Here is a 27,374-nt window from a genome sequence, read left to right on the forward strand (position 1 = left end):
TAAACAGGAACATAATAGGTCAACATAAATAATAATGTACTAAAATAATATTCATAGACTTCATAGAACTATATAGGAATAAAATAATATTTATTCTAAGTATTGTAATGTCTCTGTGTTGTACTAAAACATTATAGGTAATAATTTTGTTTTATAAATATTGTGTACTATGACTCAAACAGTAGTTGTAGACTATGAGAAATTTTAGAGACAAACACCAGTGAACCTATGGAAATATCTATCAATCAAAATAGCGTGGTATATTAAAACAGTCAATGAAAATGCAAATAAATCCGAATTGCCGTGTACTATACACAACTGGGCGTGTCGCAGCAGAAATTTAAAACACCACCAGACTTTTAAATTGGCGTATGGACTTTATAAATGGCGGTACCGTACATCTGTTGCTATTTTTTAATAGAGGAAGGTATGTAGGATTTTATAATGTCAAAAAACAAAATTGTGATTTTTGAGAGATTTTCTTCAAAATTCACTCATGGGTCATAATGGTCATAATTTCAGTATTAATGTGTTTTAAGCATAGTATGGAGCTAGTGTCCAAAGGAACTTACAAACATAATATTGTAATAGTATGAAAAATGTACTGGAAGTGGAAATTTAATGAAAGGCTCTAAGTTCCATAGATCAGCAAAAAGATAGTGAAGAGGACAAACGAATGAAACAAAAATGGTTAATTGTTCATAAAGTAAAAGTTCATTCTGTAATGCTTCTGTAAAATTGTTTGTGGTCATAATTTGTCAGGTACTGTATCTTTTCAGTCAAATTCTTCTTCTTCTCGGTTAATACCTGGATTTTCTTCAGAGTTAACGAAAATATTTCAGAAAATGTTCCTCTGCAAACTTGCACTAAGTCACCTTGCCCATCTGGAACAGTGTAATGAATAGTTGCTTGTCTCCTGTTCTGTGAAGGGTCATGGTAGGTACCATGACGTCTTCTTTTAACATGTGATACTTGCGTCAGCCCCATCAAGTAACTCCCTCACTTTTCAATATCTTCCAGGTCATAAAAATCTTCAAACAGCCCTATCTTGTGTTCTTGCATTTATACTTGCATGCACACCGACTCTGAAAGCAAGATGGAGAATCCTGTGCACTGTACCTCACTAGGTCTATCAGTTTTTTTCTGATGTCACAACCAACCTAATTTAGTTAGACTTTAATGTTGCTTTCATGCAAAAAGAACAAGAATAAACAGTCTGTCCAGGTATGGTGTAGATTAGCGATCAGTAATGAGATTAGCCTCTTGTGCTGGACAAGCTTTTGCAGGAACATGTTTATTATTTGAACTTATGTATTCATTTCCTTCATTTTTCAGCTTTTTTTTTTTTCATTTCAGCCGCAGTACCTTCACCTTTAATTCGTCGTTTCTTTCCACTCAGACTGTTACAAACATCTGCTGCCTACGCCATTTAATCTAACTATGAGGAGGAAGTGCGCACAACATAGAGCCTTTCATAACAGCAGCGGCAGTTAAATCGTATGCTATCTGTCAATTGCATTTAGTACTACATTTTCATTCGTGGCAGTTCAAGTCTTTTATACATTATTGGGCTTGGCATATAGATCCCATTTTGCACACAATTTCAAAATTCCTTATTATGGCACTTAGAGACTTTTTTATTTCAAGTCTTCAATTAGTATAGCATGCTTCTCTGTTTCTTAAAATGTTTTCTACATCTTGATTACACAACTTTTAACACTATATCACTTTGGGAAATGTATTATGTGTCTTTCACGTGTTAAATTTAACACGTGAAAGACAACATAATACGTTTTCCAAAAATGTTTTGATTAGAATCCTTGAAAGAACAATGTAAAGCATTAGGTCTACTTCTGACTCATCATGGTATTGTGGCAGCTATGCCTCGGAACAGATGCGGCATGACTTTCATGAATTGGTCTGCAGTATGACAGTAGCTACGTGGGAGTATAACCGCAGTCTAATTACATACAGTCACGAAGCTTGAGATGATTTTTGCATTTCTCGCGATACAATGCTCCAAGCAGTTAGCAACTGAGAGTACTAGGAACAATAATCTGTGTGATAGTAGTGATCCTAGTGGCTAGCAACTAAAGTTCTACTGTCATTGCATGCACATTCCCTATGTATTGAGCTTTGTCACTGTATGTACTAGATTGTGGTATAACTATAACTGACAATGAGTCTATGCACTCAAGAAGGGACTATTATTTTGGGCTTATCTGGATCACATGAAAGAAAATGCCGAAACATGTATCCCTTGATTTTTTTATTCTCTATCAACTAAAAATAATCCAAGTTTCTGCAGGATGTTAAATTATTACACTTCCAATACATATGAATATTAAAAATTTGCTCTAATACAGTACATTTTTTTTTTCCCAGGAGAACTAAGACCTATTGGAGAGAACACTGAGACACGAGTCTTTATATGTTTAGTGTATTTTCACCAAAAAAATCCCCATGCAAAATTGTGACATTGTTCTGATAACTTCTCCTTGTAAGTTTAAGAATTACCTTAGTTGACTAGTTTTGGCTTGGAATCCATCTTCAGAACTGCATTGGTCCTCGTGGTTTCAGGTATCTTCGCCCCCCCCCAGTGGGGGTGTGTTTGTGTTGTGCAATGTGAAGTCAAATAGTGTGTATTCTGAAATTCAGTTGTGTGTTGAGGATTTGTTGCGGGTGTGTGTTTGTGTACCTGTATATTTGGTATTGTTCTAGTGTGTTTAGTTCCTGGTTTTTCAGTTGGATATGTAGAATTTCAATGTCTGTGTATATATTGCTGTAGGAGTGGTTGGCATTCATGAGGTGTTGTGCGTATGTGGAAGTGTTATGTGATTTGGTTATGGCTGTGATGTGTTCTTTGTAACTGGAACGTGTTTCAAATGTATTCAACTACGGTATTCTTAAACTTAGTTCTATTAACACGTGAAAGTAATCATTATTGTATTCCTAATTCATTTTATTTTTTTAACAAAACAAAATAATGGAATTTTTATGTTGTGCTAGCTGAAAGCACCTGGCGTTGCCTGAAAATATCAGGGTTGACCGGGTTTTTCTTTTTGCTTCTATTTTTAATTAAACTGGTTGTTAAGACTTTCCAGAAATCTCGGAAGCTCTTTTTAATTTTAAAATTAATATTTAAACACATCAGTGACAAGATAATAAGTCTTTACTATGGAGGAACCTGTAAGGAGTCTCTCCGAGTGCTACTGACAGAATAACATGATGTTACTGGGGAATAACATTTCTAATTACAGTTGAAAGCAGAAGTGTTTGCGAGCCCCATCCAGAGTTAATGCTTACAAAGAAAAATTTACAGATCTCCCATTACCCCCAAAGCCAATACTCACCCGCTGGGGCACGTGGGTTGAAGCTGCTCTCTCTATTCAGATAATTTCAATGCAGTTAAAGAATTCGTTGGTGTGCTAAATCCAATTGAAGCCTTGTCAATTCAACGTTCACAGAATATTTTAATAGTGAATATTTGCAAAGGGAGTTGGCTGTAATCAAGGCACATTTCAAAGTTATACCTAGCTGAAGTCATATAAAACTTGAAAAATATGGTTTGTCATTATATGAATCTTTATCAGTCCTCAAGGATGTTTAGAGTATATGTCAGAGTGCTCCTTTAAAGTAGGCCTATGTTGAAAAATTTAGTGATAAATTGTGTGCCGTTTTAGGGAGAAATCCTGACAAAGTTTTAAGTTCTGTGGATAAATATCTTCAATATGAAAATGTTGTGCTTCCAGAAGAAATTTCGCCAGAGCTGGTAAGTGCTTTCAAATTCTGCTCAATAACATGAATGGTCCTTCTCAGTTCTGTGATAAAGGTCATAAACTTACCCGAGCATTTGGAGAAAATAATCATTGTGTACTGCAAATCAAGTTACAATAACCAGAATGGTGTCTAAGGAAGAATGTACATCATAAGTAACAAAATGCATAAGCCTGAAATTAAAATTTTTAGTGCATGTTTAACACATATTTTCGAAATGGAGCATATTTTACAGATTTTGACAGCATAAATGCATGCATATTTTAGATATTTTTAGTGCATATAAATCCGATGTCTATTTATTACACTAAGAACAAAAGGTCAACTAACATGTATATATGACATGAAAGCAAACGTGCAAAAGTTTTCATTTAGTAGATTTCAATATGCACTCCGTTCGTAGCTCTGCATATGTGTAACCAATATTCAATCACTTCCCATGTGCATGCCATCATGTTGGGAGTTATGTTTGCTAGGCCTGCAAGTATCCTTTCACATAGATCATTAGATGATGATGGTCAGAGTACACAACATTCTTAACATACCCCCACATAATGTATAATGTCTGGACTTTGTGGTGACCATGGGATCAGCCCTCCTCTTCCAAGCCATCTGTTAGGAAACAATAAGTTTAACGCTGTGCATTTTAACCACTGATGAATAGTCTTACCAGTTAGAGCAGTGTTGAGATGTGCAAATGGTAAGCTCCGTCATGCAGCAGGAAGAGGTAGAGAGCATACCCGCTAGCAGACCATGGTGCACTGTGTTCTCCGTGGGTAAGAGATGCTAGCCCCAGGGTGCTCTGTGCTGACGACTGCTGAGTTGGAGCATCGCCACAATCTTCTCGACGAAAATTTCGTTGAAATGTTACAATTGACCGTGTTTCAATCATCCAAATTACAGTCTGTGCTTTCTGCTGTGGTGTTGCCATTCTGACATTTCTGTGCATTTCGAACTGGCAGCTCAAGGTCAAGCAATGGACTGCATTTGTGATGTGTACTTACCCCAATCCTGGATAGTCTCCTCAACTAAAGTCAGCTGGAACAGCTGGAATTACCAGTGCTTCAGTTCAGTGACTCGTGCGTGGTTTGTACTCTTGTATGTGATCTTGGACAGCCAGCTCGAAATGCACAGATAATAATGATAGCAATGAAATGTAAAAACAAACAAATGCCTGTAAATTTATGCTCCAGGTGAGCCAACTAACGACCCATTTACACTACATCAAACATTTTGAGTTACTGAACATGCGTGAAAAATAGGATGTTTTCATCTCACTTATTTCTCCTATTTATGATTCTTTTTATATCCTGGAGTTCTTTTGTGGAAACCCTGTACAGGACTAGTTGAAAGCACCCAGCATTGTCCGGGTTTCCTTTTTCCTTCTATTTTTAATTAAACTGGCTGTTAGACTTCTTGGAAATCTTGGAAACTCAACTACTGACAACCAAAACGAATTGTCTTTACTAAGCTTTCCCTGTCCATAAAGATCAAAAGGGCTATAATATAAGAGAGGGATTCATCACTATCCAGCACTATGAGTGCTACCACCATTTCTTACCAACATTCCACCACTGAATTCAAATTCAAAGAACTGGAAAATGAACATGCGTGCTTTTAGCTTAAGTTGTCAGTCCTGAGTCCTAACAAGGAATGTGAAGAAAGACATCTTGCCACCATTGCCAACTGTGGCCGAATTCGACTAAACATAGCTTAATTTTTAGTAATGAGCTTGTAACAGAATGGTCGCACTCGAATGTCAAAATGTAGTCGAATTGAGATTCGATCTGGCGATTATCTGTGAATACTCTACTTTTATGTGTAAACATTTTCTTTTAAGAGTGAACACTAGCGAGTTTTCTAACTTTTACAATTTTCAACCGATCTGAATGATTTTTATGTAAGTTAGCACATGCAATGTTATAAAACTAAGTACCGTGCAAAATTTGAAGCTGATTGGTTCTGAAGTTATTAAGTATTTTGTATTTTTTAAATGTGCATATTTGACGAGCCCCAAAATTTGAAAAATTTGATTTTGGATGTTTAACTTTTTTTAATAATAAACTGAACCTTACTTTTGATTTCTGAGTGCAGGTTTGCCATTCTTATATGTGTGGTGAAATGTGTCTGTACCATATGTAAATGCAAGGTAACAGCATAGGAACGTATTTGTAAAGTCTAACCATGTACTAAGCTAGTATAATGTATCATGTAAAATTAGGAAGTAAGATGGACTCTTCTTGCATGCAGCTAAAGCAACCCTCAGAATATCCATTTTGCTTCACGGTACATATGTGGTGAGAGGGGGTGGCATAGCCTTTCACACAACCCTAAGCATACTTAATTCCCCTAGAGACTGTTGTCCCTTGAGAAAAAATTTTATTTCTCAAAGAAGTAATTAGCCTAAAGGGCTGAAAGGTTGTATCACATCCTGACCCAATGTTATAAAAGAGGCGGACATTGTATCCCTGTGTGATTTCTCTCTGGATCTTGCTTCAGGCAAGTCCACTTAAAATTGTAACATTTATACCAGAATAAAACATTATCTACTGACTACTGATTCTTGTTACTGCTGTTTGTCTTCGCCAAGACCTGAGGGTCCAACCCACGTGACTAAAAAGTAAAGACTGTTCTACACTACACCACATACGTAGAAGTGGGTTATTACACTGTTAAAATTAATAATGATATTTAATTTTCTTTTTTTAAAGTTTTGCAGGGTTATAAATGCTCCTTAACCAGTTCATATTGTGAATATCCAAAAAATGCCACTACAGTTTGTTAACCACCTATTAGTGATATGCAAGCAAAATTTCACAGCAATCAGATGAAAAATAACCATTTTGGAGTGTTTAGAAGATGTGAAAATGTCATCCTGAGAAAAATGGCAATTTGTAAAATACCCTGCAGCAAGTGAACTCATACAACTGCCCAGGATCACATGTTTCATCCTCTGCATGTTTTATGGCTCTCTGTATTCTCGTTCTCTTTTCAGAGCTTCTCCATTCGCTTATACATTTTCTCTTTTCGACATGTCTCTTGTATACAATTTGGGCTACCTCTGTCAGCTCACTATTTGTCACTGCAAAATCAACCCGTTTCTTTGAAACAAATATTTGTTCTGGACATTTGGCCCAGATTACTGAATGAACACATTCATCTGTATTTTGTGTACACCTGGCTAGAATTTCATTACATGCCAAATGTTGATATAGTGAGAAATTTTGTCACTACTTCAGAGCTCAACTGGTGTTTCATTTTGTGATGACTCTGAGACTCCTCTCCCTTAGCCTGGCTTCTGTTAGGAATCGGACAGTGATTATGACTTGGTTTCTAGTCAGTTGACATGCATTGAGATAGAGTTGCATAAATACCCCTTTTCAAGATTCAAAATGGATTACCCCTTTTCATTCCTGTACATCAAGGATACCACTTACAATTGCAGCTCCATAGTAATTAATGAGAGCTGAAATTGTTTTTCCATTCAGCTTTCTTCTTCCAAGTGTTATGCATTTACCTTCCACTCTCTGATCAAATTTCTCAGTCCTGTGCCCATGCGCTTGGCGACATGGTTTATGCAGTCCTCTTTCATAATTTGGTATCATCATAAATGTTGAGTTGAGCCAAATGTTGCGATTTTTAGCATCTCCATCTGACAATATGGTGGTCTATCTAAATTTACATTTTTTCAGAACGAGACCACAGTCACTCTGCTGCCACCATCTCCATTGCATAATGCATCAAGCAAAGCAAGAGAAACAGCCTACCTAGCTCAAATGGGATGGAAGACGTAAGAAAATTTATGAAAACAACAGGATTTTTTTTTTGTGATGTATGGCTTTTTCGGTTATGTTGTGGTATATAACGTTTGGAAGTTTTGTTGGTAATTATATTTTACATCATGTGAATTTCATAAAATTTATTACAAAAATGGAGACTGTATTTAATTCAATATGGCTACTGTATTGGTTACAAATATGTTTGTAACATCATCAAGGCCTTCATATCATATCTTTAAAATAGCCTATTTTCTAAACTACAGAAATATGGTATTGGCCTTACTTTGTGAGTATACATTCTTTCCCTGATGGTGTTTTATGTTACAAACTAAGATATTTTTAGTATTTAGTGATCAATACATTTGTAATTTTAATGGAAGAAATAAATCCTATCTCCATCTGTCCTCTGTTAGTCTGTTACATAAAAAAAGAGTTCACTGTTCATTCATCACGGTCTTCAATGCACCGTCTAATTATCTTAAAGCTTTGAAAAAAGATTCAGAATAGAACTGATAAAATTTCTTCATATTCATACCTTCTACTCAACTCATGACTTGTTTATTCTTATAAACTGTATTAACTTACACAGGCGGCTATGTAGGCCTACTTATAATTTTGTACATCTTTTGACTTCTTCCGTATCACAAAGGTACAATGCTGATCAATAAATGAAATGTAATACATTTACATCTAACATTAACTATCCACTAGCACTGCATTTTTGTCTATTTTTCTGTACCTTTTCTTGAAACTGCACGCACACACCGATTTCTTTTGACTTCCTTGTATTTTTTCCGGAGCCAAGCAACTTCTAATGATTTATATTCATACTTTTCCCGTAACATAGCTAGCATAATGTCATTTTCATTCAAAGAAAGCTCTGTTTGTGTGGAAGCATCACACATTTTATTTGAGAGATCACTGGTAAAGTCATCAAGTTCAGTTGACGCACAATCTTGCAGTAAAGAGTCACCATTAAAGGATTGACGTAACTTTTTCCGCAATACTTCATACTTTTTGGTGCTCAATTTTCTTTTTACTGGAGAAGGCAGATTAGGAATATCGAATAGTGTGAACAGCATTCCACACTATCTTGTTCCTATTAGTGTTCATAAACTGCCCATCTTCGAAATGATTAGAGCACAGTTTTATATTATTATATAAATAGTCAATACTCTTATTCATTAAATCTTTCCTTCCAAGGTTTATCAACCACAATCTGTTCCTGAAAAAAAAAAGCATTAGATTAGATTAGTCTGCATTTCTATAGCACGGGACACTGAAATTTCCAACTTGCTTTTTTCTAAGTTCTGTAGTGTGGAAATCTGTGACAGATTAGTTTAGGCTTTTGGTATGCCTTGCATATACTAAGTGAAAAGAAATGTACGTTTTGCGTTCATTTTTAGTGTTCTACTTCTTTATTTTACGTGTTAAACAGTCACTTTTAGGTTACCTACACTGATCAGTTCTTTCCAATTTTTAGTTACACTGACCAGCAAAAAAGTGGACCACCTAAGATTTTAAAGAACTATAATCATTTTATAGCTTATTGTTTTAGGTTATTTTTCCTTCATTCTGACTAAGGCATATTGTAAAATGGAAAAAAAAAAAAAAAAACATGTAACCTGTGCACTTCATCCCATCATCAAAATGCTTTTTGTTTGCAGTTTATTTTAAGTTCTAAAGTGTTGTAATTTACACAAAATTTCAAGTAATCCATTTTGTGGCTTACATTAACAAATGATTAAGCCACTGTAACTGTTACTGTGCGCGTATTGTGTTATCACTCCTAGTGGAGATGATGTCCTCCATGCTAACCACCAGATCCTGAGATTCCACTTCTCCTACATATGCACAGATGTTCAATAGGATTTAAGTCCGGCTGCATCCCGATGTCACAAAGGCAGTGAGCAGCATGGAGGGGGATGGTTATGCATAGGGAATTACACGGTCTGCTAACACCTCCACTATGTATTGGTGCGCCTCCATCGACGAAAACAAGTTTTGCTTGAGTTCAAGAAATGATATCGCTCAAACCATGACAGAATCATCCAAACAGCGTTCTTTCAGGAAAGTTGCAAGGCGAATATTGCTCCCCACTCTCTCTTTCTCTAACATCAGATAACCAAAACCAAAATCGCGATTCACCCGTGAACGGCACCATTGACCACTAGTCCACAGTCCAATTCTGGTGTTGACGCATGCACTGTAATCACACTGCCCTGTACTGGAGGTGAGTGATGGTGAAATTACAGGTCTTTTTGAGGTCAAATTGACTTCCTGGAGTCTTCGTGTACCATTTCTCTCACTCACAGTGATGTTCCTCACTGTTTCAAGATGCTTTCTGGCCTGGACCGCAGTTGTGTGGAGATATCGCAAGATACAGAGAATCAGAAACCTGTCCTCCTTGGTTGATGTAGATCTACCACGGCCTGATTCTGGTTGTCTGAGGTTGGTACCCAGTTCACAGAATCACTGTAGGACACATAGAATGCTTCTACGATAGCATTAACCGCATAAAGAATGTTTCATCCATCTTCAACGAACATGACAGCTCTCGCAATGTCGTCTCATATAAGAGGCATTTTAACTTATCAAATTGAAAACAGAAACTGAAGAAACATTTTGATTTACGACAGACAATGTGCGATGCATTGATAATTCATTAATAGGGCCACCACACAATTGTAAAACATGAAAGTTTTATTACTGGTCTGTGTCGTAAAATCATAAATCATACAGTCTAATGGTTAGGGATTCAAAGTGGCTCACGAGGTGGTGTGGCATTTTATAACATTATGTTCATCTCCAAAAATGTTGAATACATCCATAGGCGGAGAGAGAACAGTTTCCTTGGGGGACAAAGCAAAACCATAGAATTCCCATAACGCAGTTATGGTGTCATCATTTACGTCCTCCCGTCAACACCTGTGGAGTAACGGTTAGCGCATCTGGCCGCAAAATCAGATGGCTCGGGATCGATTTCCGGTCGGGGCAAGTTAACTAGTTCAGGTTTTTTCCGGGGTTTTCCCTCAACCCGATATGAGCAAATGCTGGGTAACTACCAGTGCTGGACCCCAGACTAATTTCACCGGAATTATCACCTTCACCTCATTCAGATGCTAAATAACCTAAGATGGTGATAAAGCTTCGTAAAATAATCTACTAAAAAAAATTACGCCCTCCCCTCATTGTAGCTTGCCTTCACCTCATTCAGACGCTAAATAACCTAAGATGGTGATAAAGCTTCGTAAAATAACCTACTAAAAAAAATTACGTCCTCCCCTCATTGTAGCTTGCCTTCACCCCATTCAGACGCTAAATAACCTAAGATGGTGATAAAGCTTCGTAAAATAACCTACTAAAAAAAAATTACGTCCTCCCCTCATTGTAGCTTGGCCATGGTACAGTACAGCGTATCAGATTATGATCATTTATTAGTATAGGGCTTGAACTGTAGATCTGCTATAAATTATAATAGGGCATAATTTAAAACAATCTCCCTCTTTTTCTCTCTTGTACACAAACACATGCATACATCAATAAAACTACGTACCGGTATCACTGCTAAAAGAAATATTTTTATCTTAAGCTTTCCTGAAGATATCTAATCTACACAAATCTAGCTACACAAAAAGAAAATTGTTCAACAGAAGACACATCACTAGTCTCATCTGAAATAACTGACAAGGGACACCTTTGACCTCGAACGATTGAAACCACACGAAACCATGCTTAGAATAACAATCTATCATAAACAAAACAGTGGTGTGTGTCATTTCCATGCAATATGTTGCATTCTACCTCAAGTGACATTTTAATAGAGAGAAACAAAGTAACAAGATATCAATACCATAGGAGGGAAATTATACGTAATTCAATGACGTCAGTGTATCATTACATTTTCAATCAACAGTGCCAAAACCTCTCTGCTTAAAGTACTTATAATAGCGCATATACAGCAGTACCACACACCTGACAGTGCTTATATTAGTCCTCGAAGAGCAGATGCGGGATTTCGATGAAGTGGTTAAAACAAAGTGGAAGAGAACAATGTGCACACCTCACAAAAGCCATGTTATCACATTCAAATCACTTTCGCATTCACGCAGACCAATATCAAAAGCCACACTAATTACATTTTCAAATGATAATGTTGGTATGTCAATGTCATAACCTGGCTTTCGCCAAGCATATTGCAACATAGGCTTATACGTAGGTGCAGCAAATTGGTTGTAAATCACAGAGTGAAGTTTCATGATGAAATACCGATCATGTATCTTCACTTGTGGTTTGGCACATTGTAGTCTTACAAAATCAGTAATCCTTCTGGTATAGAGTTTATATTGCCGAAAAAAGTAAACATCAAGGGATTGGCAATATTTTGTTGTTTTCAGTGGCAATATCTTCAGCATAACATCTTTGTTTGGAAAAGTTGCTTCTAGAAGGGTACGATCTGTATGACCTGACCAGGAATCACACAACAATAAGCTCTTTTCACTTGTTACATGTTCGCCAAGGACTGAAGTTAGAAAACGTTTCATGTGTTCTTTAGTCATTTTTCCACTTTTGCTTGCCTCCACATGAATGTTTCGTGGACACGTTGTTTCAAGTTTCTTTGAAATATTTGGGCAGAAAGTGCCTTGAAAACAGATGCACAACTTGTTTGCTAGTCTGCCCGTCATTGATAAAGCCACATCAATTGTGTAGCTGTGGGCAGAGCTATGTACAGACTGCAACACACTAGCTTTAGATTTCTCTCCTCTGTGGGACAGTGTTGATGCTGAAGACATTTCATACTGGAATTGACTCTGGTCATTGTTCCAAACATTACCTTTCTCCATACCCTCCTCTCTTATAAACATGTTCACTTCCTCCACAAACTGTTGTGCCTTCTGACGTATACTATTATCGTCTTCTATGTCCTTACGTGTGACAAATGTAGTAATATGCTTGGATGAAATGCATATTCACTCACAGTAAGTTTCGTGTAGGTGAAGCAAAATAAAGTTCTTAAAGTAAAGTATACAAAGTGTCCCAAAAGTTGGTGTCATGGGAAAAATAGGAAGTAACTGATGTAATGACAATAATTTGGTACAGTTAAGCGAATGTAGTTTAAATGGATGCCAGAGATGGAACATATACTATGCAAGATAAAGCCGAAATTCAGCATGTCTTGGGTCTTTCTCTGTCAATGGCAAACATGGGATGAATTTCACTGTTGCCATCCAATCAAAGAGACCTGGAAAATTATCCGTCGGTCGAAACTTCAAACTCTTTCAGGAGACTTGTTCTGTAGGAGAGAGACCACATATAGGGTGTCCCATGGTAAAAACAGTTCTGTTGCAGTACTTGATCAAGTTAACAGGAAATCCCACCCGATTATTGCGAAAGATTGAACAGGAACTTGGAATTCCTAAAACCTCTATGCAAAGTATTCTGCAATATCATACATTTCACTCTTATAAAACAAACTTTTGCAGTTACTGCATGGTGATATTGATCATTGGGAAGAATTTGTAATTGGTTTACTAACAATGAGTCCAAACCTGAGGAGTAATGGTTAGCGCGCCTGGCTGCAATATCAGGTGGTCCGGGTTCAATTCACGGTTGGGGCAATTTACCTGGCTGAGGTTTTTCCGAGGTTTTCCCTCAACCCAATATCAGCAGATGCTGGGTAACTATCGGTGCTGGACCCTGGACTCATTTCACTGGCATTATCACCTTCATCTCATTCAGATGCTGAATAACCTAGATGTTAATAAAGCGTCATAAAATAACCTAATAAAAATACTAATAATGAAATAAACAGTGCGAGTATCATGGTCATGGTGTAATGAGCAAGAGAATCCCCACATAGCACAATATATTGATACCCAGAATAAGTGTGGTGCGTGATACATGGACAACAGATAATGGGACGAATTTTCCTTGCAGGATGCGTCAACGCTGAACGATGTCTGCAGCTCGCAAAAGATGAGTTGGAACAGTACATTGGCGATATGGTAGTAGTAGGAAGTAGGAGAGTCTAATTCCAACAAGACGGAGCTCCCCTGCATTTTGGTGTACATGTACAGGAACGCTTTAACGAAAATGTTCCTGGACTATGGTTCAGTTGGACCTATAGAATGATTCCCAAGGTCCCCAGACCTCATAAACCTTGACTTTTTCCTGTGGCAACACCTTAAATCTGTCCACATTCAACTGATAATCTCAGTGCTGCATGTCACACCAACAATGTTTCACAATGTACGAAGATCTTCCATGCTCGTATCCGTATCTGCAAGGCTCATGAGAGAAACCAATTTGAACATCTTTTACAGAAATGCTTTTTCTATCTCAAAGACTGAGATATCAGTATTATAAATAGGTCTATACAACAATCATTACTGGTACATCAAAACTTCTGGTATGCCCTATGACAGCAGTCTTTTGAGACACCTGGTATAATCCAAAACTGTTATCAGCATCTGTTCTAAAACTAAATCTAATGTATGATTTTTATCAATGAATACTTTTCATAGAGTGATCCAATGATACAGCTTTTAAAGATCTATGTAGTTACTATAAATTATACTGTACTGCAAATTGGTAAATTGTGGAGTTACTTACAAAGTTGGAGAAGGTCATTGGAATTAGTTCTAGTTGTACCAACTCCTATTAAAAGAAATTTGGGAATAATTATGTAGAAAATATATCTATGGGCAGTAATTGCCAGTGCCTTCATGCTAAGGAAGACGGCAGTAACTACAAAAAAATATAAATTTGCCGTGTTTGGTATCGTTGGATTCGTCTCGATATTTTGCAGTACAAATTTATTTTTGTTCAAATCAAACGAAAAATCACTTACTACTTTGCTGTTTTTTCAATCTTAACGGTGACAAAAAGCAGCATGTAGCCTACTGACCACACTCTAAGAGAGCAGTGTCGGTACCTATACAACTTTCTTAAACTATATTACAATCCCGACCTTCAACCTCAGTAATGACAGAAAGCAGAATGTAGCCTACTGACTACACTCTAAGAGAGCAGTGTCGGTACCTATACAACTTTCTTAAACTATATTACAATCCCGACCTTCAACCTCAGTAATGACAGAAAGCAGAATGTAGCCTACTGACTACACTCTAAGAGAGCAGTGTCGGTACCTATACAACTTTCTTAAACTATATTACAATCCCGACCTTCAACCTCAGTAATGACAGAAAGCAGTAAGTATAGGCTACAGTATCTTTCTCTATACTCCTGGCACTCTGAATGTAAAACTTGCGATAATTAGGGCTTCCAGTGCAATGAGACAAATTATAATCTTGGATACAAAACAATATATGAATCAAGTGAACTCTTTGAACTTAATTTTTTTAAACATGACGTGCAACCTGTCCACCTTCCAAAATTTTGAGAAAATCTCCAAACAAAAAGTAAAGATATAACAATAAAAAAAAATTGACTTTGCTAATGTCTGAAAATACGTCATTCTGGTGAAACATTTCTGAATATGAATAACCAACACATTATGTTTTGGCCGCGAGTTGAATTGCTCTTACATTTTCTATTCAATAAAGCGGACATGAATAATCTTTATTTCTAGTGTATTTTCGGGTAGCAATCGTATCGTGAAAACTTAATTGTATTTTTGTCTGTAAATTCTGTAATTTAATTCTACTATAATAAAATTGAAATTCAAAACATCCTTCAAAGTGTATTTATTTCTAGTACTGTACAATGAAAGTAAGAAATACGTCATACAACAAAAAAAGGCAGTTACTTCCACTTACTGCTTCAACAATCAAAGTTCCTTTATGCTCTGTAAAAGGTAGTATCTGCTGTAATCAGTTTGCGGAAAATTTAAATTTCTGATACCATAAATAAATTTCCTGCTTATTTTACAACTACACTTTTAATCTGAACTCCATCCAGAAATGAGAAAGCAACGGGAAGTATATTTAACTTTGAACGCATTTTTCTCAGGTACGAAGTTCATGAAGTTACTGCCTTCCACCTTAGCATGGTAGAGTAGCAGTTACTGATTTAACGCCAATCCTAATAACAACAAAGAAAAGAATCTACAGCTTTCTTTCATCTGAACACTCACCATGATACCATCTCCACAATGTGTATATCCGAGGGTGGACCCAAAAGTAAGTGTTACGCGCCCATGCTTTGTAGTTACGAGTTGTGCTGTTAGGTGGTGTTAGTTTGGGGTCTTCCGCGACCGTTAGTGAGCTGGCGTCAGTCTGAGTTAAGTGGTTTGTTTGTGGTGCTGTGTTGTTTGTGTTCCTGTTTCAACCGTTTGGCGATTAGTGAGTTGGCCGACGACAAGGAACAAAGAGTGTGTGTGAAATTTTGTTTTCTGTTAGGGAAAACTGCAGCTGAGACCGTTGGGATGCTTCGGCAAGCCTTTCATGATGATGCTTTGGGGAAATCACAGGTCTACGAGTGGTTTTCCCGTTTCAAATCTGGCAACATGTCAACTGAAGACATGCCACACCCCGGGCATCCTTCGACAGGAAGAAATGACGAAAACATTGCCAAAATCAAATGTGCAATTGATGAAGATCGTCGAAAGACCATTGACGAAGTGTCTGAGCAAACAAACCTGTCATGGAGGACGGTCCAGCGAATTTTAACCGAAGATTTACACATGAGATGGGTGTCTGCAAATTTGTTCCTCGCTTGCTCACAGATGACCAAAGAGAAAACCGCGTGAGAGTTTGCCGCGACTTGAGTGAAGTGCAGGACGATCCAAAGAATTGTGACTGGGGATGAGTCTTGGTACGATCCAGAATCAAAGCATCGAGCCAGTGGAAGACACCAAATTCACCACGACCCAAGATAGCACGTCAAGTACGATCCAATGCGAAAAAAATGTTGATTTGTTTTTTTAATGTGAATGGCATTGTCCACGAAGAGTTTGTTCCACTATTCCATCTTTATATTCTTATTCTCCGTCCGAATCAGACAACTGATCTGTGCTGGAATCAGATGTCCCTAAGTTTATGGAAATGTTCTCCAAAATACTGTCCATTACGTGCTCACTTTCAATGTAATTGTTCTCAACTTTCTTCACATAATCATACACTGATATCCATTCTTGGAAGAAGCGATTACAGAGTCGGCCTCTGCTTATGCGTAGAGGAGAAATTATAGAGGAGTCTTCTTAGGACTTCCTCATCAAAACTGTCTACAGCTGCAACAATCTTCTTTTTCGGCTGTGATTTTTCCGGACTGGAGAAAGAATCTGCTGTTCCTCCATCAATATTTTTCCTTTGTTTCTTGATTCTTGCCAAGGTTCGCTTTGAAATACCAGTGGCAGCCAGTACTCTTGCACACACGCATTTCAATGGAATTGGTATTCCATTTACAGCCAATTCTGACATGAATTTCCATACATTGTATGCTATTTCATGTTCGTGACTATGGACTCCTCTATGATTTCAGACCTTAGACAATGCCATAATGAGGGCGCTCAGAAGGACAATGTTTTCAGTATTAGCAATAGCGGTAGTAGCAGAACGATCTGAACACTCGGAATGCTAGTAACCAACTAACTCAACACCCCTTCAGTTGAGTGTGAGGGCGAGTCCAAGCAAACGAACTAAAATGGGTCCCTCGCGCTGGTGCCATAACTTCTCGTCCGGGCTCTACATTCTATCATTATGCCTCATCTGATCGTTTTTCACGTCTGCACAGGCATGCAGCAAACATAATAGTATGACGTACTTATGTGAGCAGGTTTTCTCGGTTCTAAAGATATGTGAAACCAGTCACAGATCATAGCTAAACAATAATCATTTGACACCTATGATTCGGCTGCATTGGAGTATGTCGATTGTTCCAAATATTACTCGTCTGGTGGCACAGACACACATGTAATGCCTAGCATTTTAAGTAGTGCTGTTGATCGATGAAAATATTTAATCGATTAACTTTTTGAATTTAATCAGTTGAAAAAATGTTTTAATGTACTGTAATACACAATTATTGTTAAATTTAACTTGTGTTCGGTAATAAGCATAAGTGTTAAATGTTGTATATCTGTATATATTATATCGTTATATTATATTAATTACTTACTAACATATTTATTATGAGGGAATTTTTTAGACAAACCTAAATAACAAAAAGTATGAAGACTCACCTAGTTAATATTACTTCATACATGATTTTAAACATGCGAGTGTAATCACATGCTCCAAATTAAGTGCCGCTCTATGTTTAGTAACAATGTTTCCTGCATCATTAAACACGAAAAAAATTATTTTCTGTCAAGCACTTCTCCACGATCGTTCAATTTAAATCCAAACGTTTCACCGAGTTTACCTCTCAAATTCTCATTTGACATAATGGAGTTTACACTTTTCACAGGCCACATAAAACTGATTTTATTTTTCTTTATCAAGCTAAACACACAACCTTCATATACAAACTCAGTACAGAAACTGCAACTGCAAAACTACGCGGTCGAAACAGAAGACTGGCCCCTATTGTAATCGAATTACTAGATTTTAGAAAGAGAAGAAGGTAGTTACGCTCTCACTTGCACAAAGTGTAGACATGGCTATTTTATAAAGGATGAGGGAGACGAATCCCAGAAAAGTATGTATTTCATAATATGCTAGGAAGATTAACTGACAACAAGGTGCAAGTTTTCTTGGAAAACCATAAACTTTAATAAGGGTTTCGCATTGTGTTTCAACTTTCAATAGAGGTAGACTAGGTCACTGTCCTCATATCTCCAATCTCTTGTCCAACACATCTTTTTGGAGCGAAATATTCCCAAACGCCGACAGTCTCTTCTGTGACATTGAGTTCCTCTGTTTTGTTTTTATTCATTTTAAACACGAGGAGCTCCTCTCGACGGATACGCTAATAGATGCTAGTATTAAAATGAGGGAATTTAACTTATACACTTCTTCAAATACATCTTTGTTAACATCGTTGTCATGAAGAAGTTTAGCACTTTCTTAACTGGTATATTCCTTTATTCACTGTTCTGGTACAAAAGCTCAAGTTTAGTTTTTAGAACCTACGTCTTTTTTTTAATATGCTGAAATAGCTAGCTTACAGTGAAGAAAGTGGATCATGTGGGAAGTTTCTACTATAAGTGTCAAATTTGGAAGCATCAGCCAGGCTGACAAAACGAAGTTATTACACAACTTTTAACACTATATCACTTCTTTCTCGTGTTAAATTTACATTGCCTCGTTAACATGTTTCAGCCTGTTATCGGCCATCTTCAGAACTGGTTGTTGGTAGTCTTGGTGCTTTGTGTTTGTGTTTCCTGTGGGGGTGTGTTTGTGTAGTGTAACATAAACTGCAACACCTGCAACAGCTTCTACATAGGACAGACAGGCAGATCAATTCAAACATGTTACAAAAACCCATCACAGCCATAACAAAACTACAAAACACTTCTACATATGCAGAACACATCATAAATGCTAACCACACCTACAGAGACCTCAATACACACGTAAATTCTACACATTTAACCAAATAGCCAGAAACTAAACACACTAAAACAATACGAAATATATAGGCACACAAAAACACATCCAAATGAAATTCTCAACACACAATTCAATTTTAGAACACACATTCTTTGACTCCACATTACACTACACAAACACAGCCCTACAGAAAACAAACAAAAGGTGCCAAGACCAGCTACAACCAGTTCTGAAGATGTCCAATAACAGGCTGAAACATGTTAGCGAGGTAATGTAAATTTAACATGAGAAAGACACATAATACGTTTTCTGAAGAAACAAAGTTTTTCTAAATCCCCAAATCTTTTATCGATCTGCATGATGATGTCAAGGATCTCAAAGAACAATATCTTGTAATTACGATCATGTTCTACATTACTTTTTCCACTGTAGCAGCAGTCTGTACCTCCTCCCTGAGAATTCACTTCTACTTTTCTCTACGTTCAAAATTCTAGCATGGTGCAGTATCTGAAATTACCACGATTAAGCGAAGAAGCGCTTTCGTCATGGCCCCGAAATGATAATTCCTGCTTGCTTAAATACAAAGCAGCGTCAATGACTGACTGCATAACATGTCTGTTTAAACGAACATTTTCAATATACTGCACTAACAATAGCCTAGCATTTTCTTTCAGAACATTCCCAATAGTGTTCATATTCTTCTGTAAATGTTTGAACTGCAGCACGCACTTTAAATGTTCCGCCGAATTTTCATGTTTTTGTAGAGCATGACTAACATTATTTTAGAAAATCACTGAATCCGGTTTCATTCCACACATGTTTTTCAACCCAAGTAGTAGGCATGACTAACAGAATAGTATTTCAATGTAGTGGCTCCCACACAACCACTCACTGATGCTTGCAGTACCATGAAGTTTTAAAATTAAGTTGGTATGATTTACCAGCTTGTGAGTTTAACTTTTTACAGTTTATGTCTAAAATTGGTTGAGTTCTGTCTAGAAACAATAGATAGCTCTTATCCTGCTCACACCAGTGAGGTTTGAATTAATGTACATACTGTGTCTTTGAACGGATTCATTTTGACATTGCAACATAATACAAAAAACTTATATAGTAGTTCCTAACACACTTATCAGAAATTCATTAGAAACTGAAACGCACTTAATGTCGTCACCTAATAAAGTAATAAGTAAAATAAATTATATTTTAAAAATTATCACAACTGAATAGCGAGAGTCGAGAACCGACATAAAAAACAATGAAAAACAGACTGAGGTACTGAGGAAAGGCAAAAATTCATTCATAATTTGCACTAACAAGGCTGTGTTCAGAACATCAAACTTTCTTTCCATTGCTTTCATAATATCAATTTTTAGTGGAATTTTCCTATGAGGTACAGTAAAATTGTAACCAGAAGAATAAAAAATGAAAGGAGTGAAGATAGCAGCACAAAAATTAAAATCATAAAACATAATAGGACCTATATAGAAAGAAGACTTGACAAAGCAGAATTTTAAGGAAAGTTTTCTTTAGGATGGGCCATGTTGCTGGACAGACAAGTAGTCGGAAATCTCCGTGTCACCTATTATAGAAAGAGCATCGACTGGGCCGAAGACCAAATACGTGTTCGTCACAGCAACACCCATTTTTTGAAGAATATGGAAGTGAGGGGGGAAATGTCTCAGTCGTTGTCATAGCAACCACCCTGACATAAGGGGAACAAAATAATATTTTAAATTTGAGAATCTGTGCTTCGTCGCAGCCGCTCGAGGAACTGAGACGTGAAAGTTACACAACAGCGGGAATATTTAAACAGACTGGTGATACTGTACTTGAGATTTACTGATTTATAGTGCTTTAGTTTTTAAAATTAAATAATTTAATATATGAAATATAAATCAAATGGCTCGCAAAATAACAAGTGAAATGTTCTTCACCTTCTTCATTTGAATTTTTTTTTTTTTAATTTCTGTAGGTTATTTTACGACGCTTTATCAACAGCTTAGGTTATTTAGCGTCTGAATGAAATGAAGGTGGTAATGCCGGTGAAATGAGTCCGGGGTCCAGCACCGAAAGTTACCCAGCATTTGCTCATATTGGGTTGAGGGAAAACCCCGGAAAAAACCTCAACCAGGTAACTTGCCCCGACCGGGAATCGAACCCGGGCCACCTGGTTTCGCGGCCAGACGCGCTAACCGTTACTCCACAGGTGTGGACTTAATTTGAATAACCGCTACTGTTGTGAATGAAACTGCCAACCAACTTACCACGAAAGGATGTGCAGTAACTACAGAATTTCAACATCTCACTCAACCAGAGAAATTCACCACAACAAAAGAACTAACAATGACCACGAACTTTAGCTAGAGAACATTATTGTGTGACAGTATTTTTAATGACCAATTGATCAGCCCAAACATACTCCATGGAGAAACAATCACACAACATTTCGACTCATTTTGTAATACAGTTACCTTGACAAAATATTTAAACAAAACTGGAACCCTTATCTCATTGAACTATGTACTAAGCACGAAGAATGATCATGCAACGGACTTAAACCACTGAGCAAACTGTGTAGTTCCTACTAACAACACTAAAATTCAACATTAGAAGTAGGCCTACTTAATGTATTAATATACTTTAATGATCAGTCTATTATCCCAGCAGCAAGGGCAGCATGCAGAATCCTTAATAAACATTTATACAAGATTGTAATGCTTATTTCATCCAAATGTTTAACAGCAATAACAGTAAGTATCGTTATCTGTAGCAGTAGTAATAATACTTAATGATGCTTTAAACTTACAGATGTCATTCAATATACTAAGTCAGATTAATTCAATTTAGAAGTATAAACAAGTCATCAATTTACTGAGTAGAAGGTATAAGTACCGGTATGCAGAAATTTTGTTAATTCTGTTCTAAATATTTTCTCTCGATCTTCAAAGCTTTGAGATAGTTAGGCAGTGAATAGTGAACTCCTTTTTTATAATAGCTGAGACTAACAGAGGGTAGATGGAGGTCTAATTTGTGTCTTGTATTAAAATTATGAATTATTTAATCAGTACTACATGTATTTTGGTTTTAACACAAAACATTACAAAGGAAAGAATGTACTCATAAGGTAAAGTCAATATTTATAAATTTTTAAAATCTTTTCACATGGTGTCCTTTTATGCATAACTGTCACTATCGTTACACCAGTACCTTTCTTTTGTAAAACAAAAATATGTTTAGCTTCAGACTAGAATATTAATCCACATTTCATTACACAATGAAAATATGCAAAGGAATGTTTATATCACTAACAGAAAATATGGATCTTAATGCTTCAACAAGGAGAGCTTAATTTAGGAGTAATATATTACATGTGAGTTTTCCAGCTTGATTGTGCTTATAGATTATTTGAGATCATGGCCTGCATCTGAATGGTAGAGGCAAGGAGCACCTTTCGGTTCTTATTGTTAATAGCATCAGAGGCAGCCATGTTAAAAAGCAGAGTTGTAATATTCCTGTGTTAGTTAATGCTAGGGCTTCTCCTTTTTTAGGTTAAACCTCCCACCAGTAAGGTGTTTGAAACAAGTTCAACTAAATTGTAAATGCTCTGATGTTTCTAGTAATGAACACAGTAACTTCACTATTTTTCATCAAAATATTAGGGGATTAAAACAAAAAACTGATGAATTGATCACTTCTTTAGCAACTCAAAAGCATAAACCTCAGATATTATGTATAACTGAACATCATATGAAGCAACAGGAAATACTACAACTGTCTTTACATGGATATGTATTAGGTTCTCATTTCTGTAGACATGTCTTCCAAAAAGGGGGTGCCTGTATTTTTATCAGAGAGGATCTATTATTTAGTAAAATTGATATATCTGATTTTTGCCTTGAACAAGATATTGAAATCTGTGGAATACAAATTGGTTATGAGATATCAAATTTAATTATCTTATGTGTTTATAGGGCGCCAATGGGAGATTATAAGAAATTTACAACTAACTTAGATTCATTATTGAAAAGACTTTATAAACCACATACCGAATTTGTAATCTGTGGTGACATAAACATAGATTATCTATCAGAAAGCTCACGTAAAAGAAAATTAAACTCACTTCTTGAAACTTATAATCTTAGTCACACAGTAAGTTTTCCAACCAGAACACAAGCTGGAAGTAGTACTGCCATTGATAATATATTTATAGATAAAAGTAGATTGAATTCCTATTCAACAGTACCATTAGTCAATGGCCTGTCTGATCACGATGCACAAATTCTAAGTGTTTTCAATATGAGTGAAAAATTCCAAAGTGTTAATCTAAAAATAAAAAAAAGGATTATAAATGCTGAATCTCTTCATCATTTAAATACATGTCTACAAAATGAATCTTGGGAAAATGTATATAGTACCGATACCATTGATATTAATACTAAATTTAATGCATTTTTCACTACATTTACGAATTATTTCAATGAATGTTTTCCAGTCAAGGTGGTGAAAAAATGTAAAAGTAAAAACATGTGGATAACTCAGGGAATTAAAATATCATGTGCTAGAAAAAGGAATCTATATTTAATGAGTAGGAATAGTGATGATCCTCATGTTCTTAATTACTACAAGAATTACTGTAAAACTTTGACAAAAGTTATAAAAGATGCAAAGAAAATGTATCTGAATGAAAAAATACAAAATTCAGATAATAAGATTAAAACTATTTGGGATATTATTAAAAATGAAACTAATCGATATTCAAAGAGTGAAAATATTACTTGCATTAAAATCAATGATAGTAAAATACATAACCCAAAATCAATTGCAAATCATTTTAACGACTTCTATATAAATATTATTCAGAACTTAAACATTCAAGATTGTGCAGAAGATGCTGCACTTGGTTACCTAACTGATGCATTTAACACTGAGTTTTTAGGTCTCAAATTTATTCCCACTACCGCAGCAGAAATCATGCATGTGATAAAACAACTAAAAACAAAATATTCCTCTGGATATGATGAAATTCCAAGTAAAGTTCTGAAAACTTGTTCTGAAATATTATCCCCTCCGTTAAGCTATCTATGCAATTTGTCAATGCAATGTGGTATTTTTCCAGAAAGACTCAAATATTCAATAGTAAAACCAATATACAAAAAGGGAGATAAATGTACTATTGCTAATTACAGACCCATATCATTATTAACAACATTTTCAAAAGTGTTTGAGAAAGTTATGTATAATAGATTATATCATTACCTGGAGTCCAACAATATATTAGTTTTAGAACAGTTTGGATTTAGAAAACAAAAATCGACAGAGAATGCTGCTTTGAGTTTGGTGGATGAAATAATAAATTCATTAAATTCGAAACTACATGTAGGTGGGATTTTTTGTGACTTGGCTAAAGCATTTGATTGTGTAGACCATAGTATATTAGTAAAAAAATTGAAGTTTTATGGTATTAAAGATGAGATGTTGGGTTGGTTTACATCGTACTTATCAAATAGAAAACAAAAAGTAGAAATAAATGTACCAAATAGTCATAAAGTTACTTATTCAGAATTTAGAAATATTAAACATGGTGTTCCGCAGGGGTCAATTTTAGGTCCATTGTTGTTTCTAGTTTATATTAATGATTTAGCCTTGACCATAAACAATTTATCTAAAGTAATTTTATTTGCAGATGATACAAGTGTAATTATTTCAAGCAAACAATACGATCATTTTATAAACACTTCTAATACAGTGCTGAATCTAATGAATGAATGGTTCCATGCAAATAAACTAGCACTTAATGTTGATAAAACCAGTGCAGTCAAATTTAGTACACACAATAGTGCTCAGGTTTCCTACAGTATTCGATTAAATGGAACTCATCTCAAAGAATCTATAAGCACAAAGTTTCTTGGTTTAGAATTGGATAATCACTTGAACTGGAAAACGCATATAGAATGTATTACTCGTAAATTGAGCTCTGCCTGTTATGCATTAAGATCCTTATCTACTATTGGTGATATAAACTTACTTAAAATGTCATACTTTGCATATTTTCACTCTGTAATGAAATATGGATTAATATTCTGGGGTAACTCGTCTGAAGCTAAACACGTTTTTGTTTTACAAAAGAAAGCTATAAGAATAATGGCCGGTGTGCATAAAAGGACCTCATGTAAAAATATTTTCCGAAACTTAGAAATCTTGACTTTACCTTGTGAATACATTCTTTCCCTAATGATGCTGTATATTAAGAACCAAGATAAATTCAGTACTAATCAAGACATTCATCATTTTAATACAAGACATAAATCAGATCTTCATCTACCCTCTGTTAGTCTAAGCTGTTTTAAAAAAGGAGTTCGCTATTCATGTATAACAGTCTTCAATGCACTGCCTAATTATCTTAAAGATTTGAAGAACAACGAGAAAAGGTTCAGAAAAGAATTAACCAAATTTCTACATACTCATACCTTCTACACAATTGATGAATTGTTTATGCTTGTGAACTGAATTATTCTACTTAAATGACATGTACAATTTTATATAGCTCAACTAAAATATGTTTTTATATTGACTTAATCTGTTTACTATGTATTGTATTTTTTGTTTAGCATAACTGATGAATTGTATGTACTGAAAATTGAATAGTATACTGTATAGGTCAACTGATGAATTGTTTAAGCTTATAAATTGAATTAATCTACTTCATATGAATTGTATAGCTTAACGAAAATAAGTTTGTAAATTGAACTAATTTGATTGTATATGTTTGTATAGTTTGGCTGATGAATTGTATATGTTCTTAAAATGATTACTAGTCTGTGTAGCTCTACTGATGAATTGTATATAGACCTACTGTAAATTGAATGGTAATATGTATAGCTCAACTGATGAATTGTTTATGATTATAAATTTAATTAATCTACTTGATATTAATTGCACAAATTTGTATAGCTTAATGAAAGTATGCTACTTTGTATTGTATATATTTGTATAGTTTTGCCCGATGAATTGTATATGCTTTAAATTGAATAGTAATCTATATAGCTCTACTGATAAATTGTTTGTGTTTGTAATTTGAAGTAGTTTGCATGATATGTATTATCAATTTCTGTATATCACAACTGGTTGAATTGTTTATGCCTTAAATTTAATTAAATTGTTTTGTATTATAATATAGCTCAACTTATGAATGATCGTTTGCGTTTGTAAATTTAATAATCTGATTGGCTATGTATTGTATACTTTTAGTAGAGCCATCGATGTAGCTCAGTCGACAGACTCGCTGGGCTGCTGATCCGGAGCTGCGTTCGGGCTTGGGTTGGATCCCCCTTTGGACTTTGGTTTCTTCGGAGGTTTTCCCCAGCCGTGGGACTGAAGCCGGATGGTCTATGGCGAGTCCTTGGCATCAACCCCTTTGATTTGATTACCCCCTTTGATTTGATTACCTGGTTGGGTTTTTCCGAGGTTTCCCCCACCGAAAAGGCAAATGCCGGGTAATATTTTGGCGAATCCTCGGACCTCATCTCATCTCACTACATCTCGCCAAAATGTAAAAAAAAATGTAAAAAAATTGTACAAAATTGTAAAAATTGTAGAAAATTACTAAATTGTAAAACTATAAAAATTTGTAAAAATTGTAATTGTAATATTGTAAAATGTTGACATGTTCCACATCTTAAAGCTTCATTGCTCATGTAAGATCTATGGAATAAAATAAATGAATGAATGAAATGAATAACCTTTAATCTAATCTTGTAGAAAAACTAGGCACTATTACATGTAGCTACTGGTACTAAATTTGACTACAATGGAATTATCAACATTAAGTGCTAGTCTATTTACACTAAACAATACACTCATTAGATTTAACACTATTAGTTGTGTTAATAAGGTGATTGTATCGTAATCACACTTTTGACATCTGCAAATAAGTTTACCTGGGGTAATTTATGTATGGTTGAGATTAAATCATTGATGTAAATTAGAAACAATAATGGACCCAAAATTGATTTCAAGGGACTGGGCAGATAGAAATTATTCAAAGATGAGTACTGCAAAGCCATTAACCTTTAAGAGATAAGTGTTTAAACAGTATTATAGTCATGACTTGATATAATATGTTATAAATTGTGTATTATTTATAAAGTACGTTGATATTCTTCAATTTTATGTAACATTAAGAACATTAGATTAAATAAAATAATTTTAAATTTTTTCTATTGTAAAGTTTTTTTTCTTCAAAGGAGCAAACTCAGTTCTGCTACAATCAACTAGAGCCAAAGTATGAGCATGGTCAAGGACAATGAATTTTGAAGAATGAAGCTTTGTATCTAATGGCAAGCAACTAATCAGTAGGATGGGA

At 35.5% G+C, this 27,374-nt stretch overlaps 2 long non-coding RNA genes across 4 annotated transcripts in view; one reads left to right on the plus strand and one right to left on the minus strand.

Moving 5' to 3' along the window:
• The first annotated feature begins 204 nt into the window (after positions 1-204).
• LOC138692826 (uncharacterized) lies at positions 205-27,179 on the plus strand. 2 transcript variants are annotated; one of them, XR_011330140.1, is made up of 3 exons: positions 205-427; positions 2,386-7,567; positions 26,261-27,179. It is a non-coding gene; the product is annotated as an uncharacterized lncRNA (long non-coding RNA). The 2 variants fall into 2 exon arrangements; XR_011330139.1 differs by lacking the exon at positions 26,261-27,179 and adding an exon at positions 1,357-1,497 and having other exon boundaries at positions 7,470-8,039.
• LOC138692827 (uncharacterized) overlaps positions 8,386-27,374 on the minus strand; it is a 46,978-nt gene continuing 27,989 nt past the window's right edge. For both annotated transcript variants that reach the window (XR_011330142.1, XR_011330141.1), the window contains exon 3: positions 8,386-8,781. This is a non-coding gene — a long non-coding RNA (uncharacterized lncRNA). The remainder of the gene's footprint in view (positions 8,782-27,374) is intronic.

This window comes from Periplaneta americana, chromosome 17 (genome assembly GCF_040183065.1).
Source record: "Periplaneta americana isolate PAMFEO1 chromosome 17, P.americana_PAMFEO1_priV1, whole genome shotgun sequence".
Lineage (NCBI taxonomy): Eukaryota > Metazoa > Arthropoda > Insecta > Blattodea > Blattidae > Periplaneta > Periplaneta americana.